This window comes from Rhinoderma darwinii, chromosome 12, assembly GCF_050947455.1.
Source record: "Rhinoderma darwinii isolate aRhiDar2 chromosome 12, aRhiDar2.hap1, whole genome shotgun sequence".
Taxonomy (NCBI): Eukaryota; Metazoa; Chordata; class Amphibia; order Anura; family Rhinodermatidae; genus Rhinoderma; species Rhinoderma darwinii.
This window is the reverse complement of record NC_134698.1, coordinates 76,740,032-76,747,698: the sequence shown is the minus strand read 5'-3', so window position 1 is coordinate 76,747,698 and position 7,667 is coordinate 76,740,032.

Below are 7,667 nucleotides of genomic sequence, written 5' to 3'. Positions count from 1 at the left end.
GATATGAAGTGAGATGTTTATTATACGATGCAACGGATATTAATGATTCTTTACGATAATCCTTAGGTTATCCTCGCGTGCGATAAATTGTGTAGAGGGGGTGCACAGACATTATAGGGCCCCATAGCAATTTAAAAGACAAAGTGTGTGTGTGTGTGTGTGCGCGTGCGTGCGTGCGTGCGCGTGTCCGTCCTTTAAACACCCTCCGGGCACATCTCACGTGCTGCATGGCACCATATCTTTGCCATAGGGCTTATTACCACGCCACAAAACCGCACACATTTATTGCGCTTTTGTACTGCAGATTTTATCTGCACGATTTCGACCTTTTGTTTTCAAATCTGCAACGAAAAAATGCGGAAATTCATGGTGAAAAGCATAACTGAAATAATTAGCCGCACGTCAAAAAGACGGTGCCATTCGTCACATGTGCAGTTCCCCTTATATTTTTGCGTCCCATGTTCTGTGCTGATAATTTGTCTTTGCAGGAGTTGCAGTTGCTGTTTCTCCCCACACAGTGATAGAGTTAAAGGGGTTGTCCACTACCGGACAACTATCCCTCTAATAGGTCATCAGTACATGATCTGTGGGGGTCCGACAACCGGACCACGCACCGTTAAGCCGCTCCGAGCACCTGACGTACATGCCGGAAGCAGTTGGCTCCCGTCACAGGATAGCGTCCGAGCCGCAGTATTCAAGTGAATAGAAGCAGAGCTGCCGTTCGGCCGCTATTCTATGTACGGAGCCAACTGCTTCCAGCTCCATACATCGCATTATGTGCCATAACATCCGGTGAACAGAGGCAGCCGGAGCAGCTTAATGGTGTGGGGTCCAGTGTCGGACCCGCACTGATGATATACTGATGACCTATCCGGTGGATAGGTCATCAGTTCATTAGTGGACAACCCCTTTTAAAGTTTATCCTGGATTTCAAAATTGATGGCCTTTCCTTAGGATAGGCCATCAATATTAGATCGGTGGGGGTCCGACAATCCGCTGTTTGAACCCGCTGTGCGAGATTTGGCAGCGCTGTCCTATTCGCTTAAATTGGACAACACTGCAATACAATGCGCAGCCGCTACAAAAGTAACAGCGTGTGCAACAACGAACAGCCTGAAACCAATGTGAGCAACAAAGAGGCTGCAGCGCTCGTACGAGCACTGCGGCCCCATCAAACCGCTGATCGGTTTTTCCCACTGATCACATTTAGGACTTGTTCACACTGTGCAGATTTTGCATGCATTTTGTTTTTAATCTCAAACCAGAATTGTATCCAGGGGAGCAGACCTAGGCGGCCTTCCTTTGTATATTTGTTCTGTTTAGGTTCCATTCCTGCTTTTGGCTTAAAAAAATAAATAAAAAAATACCTGCAAAATCTGCAGTGTGTGAGCAAGGCCTTAAAATGTATGATCTATGGGCCTGACAGACAGGTGAGTACAGCGCTCGGCTATTTCTGTCGGCCCCATAGACAGTAAATGAAGCGGTTACACACATGCGCGACCGCGGTTCAATTCAAGATCCTCCTCACTGGGATCGTGAAGTGGAGGAACCGGATTGGGACCCCAGTTCTAGTGATCTGTGGGGTCCCCTGTCCTGTGGATAGTTCATAAATGTGATTAGTGGTAAAACTCCTTTAACTAATTCCACCGAAATCCCCATTGCGATTGCAAAGAGGTCCTGTCCGCTCTCCTGACATGTCTGTTTCAGTATTCCCAATAAAATAACAATCCTTGAACATCTTTTTACTTTGTTAGTCCTCCTGGAAATGTATGAATAAATTGCCAACTGGGCGTTACCATAATTTTTTTTCAAGAGTGTCCTTACACACCAATCAGTGCTGACGTTGTCAGACTGGACCCACTATTGACAAGGGGAATGAGAACACCCAATCTATACACATTTCCAGGAAGAATAATAGAGGAATGGCACAATACAGACTTCATTTTAAATGCATTAGAGCAATGAAAACAATTTTGCAAAAGTGTACACATCCTCTTATAATCTCGCATGATAAGAAGGACCAGTGTAGCTTCAGCTTCATAAATGGAAATCCAGGATGTCGAGCAGCAATATCTATCCGGGTCCTGCACTCGGCCTCTCAAGCCCGAGACCGTTAATTTGTGACTAAACGCTGTTGTGTTCCCGCATCTGTTGGCTTATTTACTAGAGCCGCCATGAAGTGTTAATCAATAGTACAGGGGATGTGGTATCTTAGCAACACTGTCCGATCCAGTCCAATGACCGGCCAATCATTACAATGTGATTGCATCTATGTATAAGTGCGTCTTCAGCGGCCGGAGGCGCCATTGTTTTGCACATATTGATATAGCGATTGCAATTTGTAAACCACTTCCATTTGTTTAGCAATTTCTAAATCCGGAAGAAATCAAAGTTCTTGTCATCTAGAATCACGCTGCAATTATTAGACTAATTCTATGTTGTATAAACTAGATCTCCAGCTTTTATCATCCCGTCGTGGTTGGGTCCATCATTCTGAGCTGATTGATTTTTATTTATTTTTTAAATATGTTTTTATAGCGGTCAGAACTTTTCTGAGAAGTTGCCTCCCCTGTATAGATGTAGAATGAAATGATACAATTCTAGCTACCTGCAGCCACCACTAGGGGGAGCTTAATGTTTATACATTGAACTCCATAACTAAACTGTACCCCTCAGCTCCCCCTAGTGGTGGCTGCAGGTAGCTAGAATTGTATCATTTCATTCTATGTCTAGGCAGAAATGTAGCAAAAATCTAGTTTAACCACAATTGCATTTGCTAAATAAATTTTACTGGAAATGCCGTTTGCTTTAAATAACTAGTATATTACGTTTCTTGGTATAATTTCTGAAATATTCTCGGAAAATATACTTCCTTCATCCACACTGGGAGTATTCATCTTAATGCAAAGCAGTCTTGTGTGACAGATTACATCAACCTAAACCACAATAGATGACGCGTACGTCTAAAACGCCTGTGATGTAAGACTATTGGGTTTCTTGTTCGTTGTCGCGGAGTGGTTACATCAATTTAGTTAAAGTCTGTCAATTATATCCTGGGACCAAGAACATCCTGCAACTAAGTAACGTTCAATTCTGGCAAAATTGTATCCTTTTAAACCTGGGTTTCCCAACCTGTGGCTTTCCAGCTGTTGCAATACCACAACAGCGAACCACAGGTTGCGGAGCATTGACTGCAATCACCCCTAAATTTTTAAATAACAATGCTTTCAATGATCCCCAATATCCCCCCCCCCATGTCATACTCAGAGGGTCCAGGAAGCGGAGACGTTGTTTAGTGGGGGTCTCACACTATAGAATTGCTTTGCCGTTCACGTTATCCCACTGACAGGGCAACAGCCAGGAACGGTTCAATGATGAAAAATTGTTAGGAATGGCAAATATTAAATATTTATCAATCCTTTAAAGAAATCCTGGTGGCAAAACAGATACTCTGGTATTCCTAGTGCAGGGTCTGAGGGGGCGGAGCATGACACAGATGGTCTCTGATGTTCTTTGAATACCTGTGTCATGCTCCACCCCCTCATACCTTAGGAATAAACTAATCCATTTTGCCAGCAGGGCTTCTTTAAACTCTTTAACAGGTGACCCTGACATTTAAACATCACCCAACAAGAGCAGCTCTTTCTTCTATTATTTTTAGTTCAGCTCCCATATATATTCTGGAGATAATTACACTTAGGGTATGTGCACACACACTAATTACGTCCGTAATTGACGGACGTATTTCGGCCGCAAGTACCGGACCGAACACAGTGCAGGGAGCCGGGCTCCTAGCATCATACTTATGTACGATGCTAGGAGTCCCTGCCTCGCTGCAGGACAACTGTCCCGTACTGAAAACATGATTACAGTACGGGACAGTTGTCCTGCAGCGAGGCAGGGACTCCTAGCGTCGTACATAAGTATGATGCTAGGAGCCCGGCTCCCTGCACTGTGTTCGGTCCGGTACTTGCGGCCGAAATACGTCCGTCAATTACGGACGTAATTAGTGTGTGCGCACATACCCTTAGAGGACCCGTCACCCCTCCTGACGTATGATTTATTAAATAATTGAATTCCCCTGTACATCATACTTGTAAGGGTGCAGTTACACACGGCAGGTTTTGTTGCAGAAATTTCTGCAACAAAATCTGCCTCGTGTGACTGCACCCTAGGCCATGTTCACACGTTGCATAAACACTGTGGAATTTGCAATAGTTTTTTTTTTGTGCCAAAATTCTGTGTTTTTACAACAATTGGCGCGCTGCAGAATGAAATTTGATCAATTTCTGGTCGCTTTATCCGCAGGTTTTATACGCAACGCGTGGATGAGAATTGTTTAGTCTCATCCACTTTGCTGCTACTGCGATACGCTGCGGAATGTTTCAGATATTCCGCAGTATTTACACAATGTGTGACGCTGGGAGTCCCTTCCTCTTCGGAAATACTGTCCTGTACGGTAATCATGTTTTCCCACGGGGAGGCAGGGACTCCTAGCATCATAGATAACTGATGCTAGGGGCCCGGCTCCCTGTACTGTGTTCGGTCCGTATCTCACAGACCGAACACGGCCGTCTGAACGAGGCCTAAAGTCCTTGGGCTCTTGAAACGTCTAGCACAGTGTCAAGCCTCCCAGATTAAGTAGACGAGGACAGTCGGTGCCGTTTGATGTGACTTGTTGGTATTTTATAAATAGATTTACTTTGACGTCTGCAAGCATCCAAATTATCCATAAAACTGGTGCAAACATTTATTCCTGTCGTCCTGGTTGTAGACCGTATTTTGGCAATCTTCAGATACAGGGAGATGAAATTATCCTTTTAAACCTGCCATTTACATAGATAAGGAATCCGGTCTAGCGTGGTCTTCTTTGGAGCATAGTTTATACTTCCTTCAGGCCATCTGAGACATTGACAGGTCTGTGGGGGAGAATGACCCCAGATCTGCCCTCAATGCATCGTACTTAAATTAAATTTAAATTCAAGAGGGTTTTCCACTCAGGACAAGTTAAATGTTTTTACATTTACATGTTAAAATTCAGTAATTGCTCACAACTTCCATGTACAGACTGTTTTTATTGAGAATCCTTTCATGTATTTACATGGACCAGTAACGTGTCATGCGGTCAAAAACGGCACCTTTTTACCATGATTTTACACTCTTCTGCAGTGCAGTTTTCTTCAGGCGAAATGTGTTTTATCTTAATGATTCGTCCGTAAAACCATAGCGCTGCACACTACCGACCTGCGTAAATACAGCGGAACTGAAAACGCTCCAAAACGTGCTAGTTACATTTCACAAAATACCTACAAATAATTTCAACAAGCTTGTTGGAATTTCATTGTTTGTAAATGATAGTAAAATGGTGAAAGCAGCTCTGGAGTATAATACAGTCAGTAAATATACCCCCCTGTGTACATTACTTATCCTGTACTGATGCTGAGTTATATCCTGTATTATACTCCAGAGCTGCACTCACTATTCTGCTGCTGGAGTCACTGTGTACATACATTACATCACTTATCCTGTACTGATGCTGAGTTATATCCTGTATTATACTCCAGAGCTGCACTCACTATTCTGCTGCTGGAGTCACTGTGTACATACATTACATTACTTATCCTGTACTGATCCTGAGTTATATCCTGTATTATACTCCAGAGCCGCACTCACTATTCTGCTGGTGCAGTCACTGTGTACATACATTACATTACTTATCCTGTACTGATCCTGAGTTACATCCTGTATTATACTCCAGAGCTGCACTCACTATTCTGCTGGTAGAGTCACTGTGTACATACATTACATTACTTATCCTGTACTGATGCTGAGTTACAGCCTGTATTATACTCCAGAGCTGCACTCACTATTCTGCTGCTGGAGTCACTGTGTACATACATTACTTATCCTGTACTGATCCTGAGTTACATCCTGTATTATACTCCAGAGCTGCACTCACTATTCTGCTGGAGGAATCATTGTGTACATACATTACTTAAGATCAGTAATATATGTACACAGTGACTCCAGCAGCAGAATAGTGAGTGCAGCTCTGGAGTATAATACAGGATGTAACTCAGGATCAGTACAGGATAAGTAATGTAATGTATGTACACAGTGACTCCACCAGCAGAATAGTAAGTGCAGCTCTGGAGTATAATACAGGATGTAACTCAGGATCATTACAGGATAAGTAATGTATGTACACAGTGACTCCAGCAGCAGAATAGTGAGTGCAGCTCTGGAGTATAATACAGGATGTAACTCAGGATCAGTACAGGATAAGTAATGTAATGTATGTACACAGTGACTCCACCAGCAGAATAGTGAGTGCGGCTCTGGAGTATAATACAGGATATAACTCAGGATCAGTACAGGATAAGTAATGTAATGTATGTACACAGTGACTCAACTTGTAATGCCGATTATATATAACCTGTAAATTGCTGTTCAAAGATGGCCATGCCCATTACATGCTTTAACCCCTTAATGACCGCCGATAAGCCTTTTCACTGCGGTCATTAGTGGGCTTTATTCTGATGCAATAGCCTTTCTACGGCGCTGCATCAGAATAGAGTAAACAGAGCAGGGAGCCGTTAAATGTCCCTGCTCCCAGATGTAGCGGAGGGCTGGGGCCGTCCCTGCTCGAACGTGTGAGATCGATATAAGTATCGATCTCACCCGTTTAACCCCTCAGATGCGGCGCTCAATAGCGAGCGCCGCATATGAGTGGTTTTGGAGAGAGGGAGGGAGCTCCCTCTCAAACCACTGACACCCGGCGATAAGATCACAGAGTGTCTGTGTCTCGGATGGCAGCCGGGGGTCTAATAAAGGCCCCCAGGTTTGCCTGTAGTGTATGCCTGCTAGGCTATGCCAGAGGCATGACCTAGCAGATGCCTGTCTGTTTTAAAGTGACAGGCATAATACACTGCAATACAAAAGTATTGCAGTGTATTATAATAGCGATCGGAGAATCACATATTAAAGTCCCCTAGTAGGACTAGAATAAAAGTAAAAAAAAAGTTGAAATCAAATTAATAAAAAAAGTGTTAAAAAAAACCAAAACGAAACCCTTTTTCCCCTTACAAAATGCTTTACTATTAAAAAAAATACAAAGCAAAAAAGTTACACATATTTGGTATTGCCGCGTCCGTAACGACCCCGACTATAAAGCTATTACTTTTAACCCGCACGGTGAACGCCGTAAAAAATAAAATAAAAAACAATGGAAATATTGCTGTTTTCTGTTAATCCGGACTTAAAAAATAAAAAATTGATAAAAAGTGATCAAAAAGTCGTATCTACTCTCAAATAGTACCAATAAAGTCTTCCCGCAAAAAAAAAAGCCCTCATACAACCGCATCGGCGAAACAATAAAATAGTTATTGCTCTTCAAATATGGAGACACAAGAACAAATAATTTTGAAAAAAAAGTGTTTTTACTGTGTAAGTAGTAAAACATACAAAATCTATACAAATTTAACGTTGCACGGACGTATTACACGGTCGTCTGAATAAGCCCTTAGGGCGCAAAAAAAAGTGGTGAAATTTCAGGTTTTCTTCTACCCCCCCCCCCCCCAACAAAAAGTTAATGAATAAATTCTATGTACCCGAAAATCGTGCTTTTAAAAAGTACAACTTGTCCCTCAAAAAACAAGACCTCATGT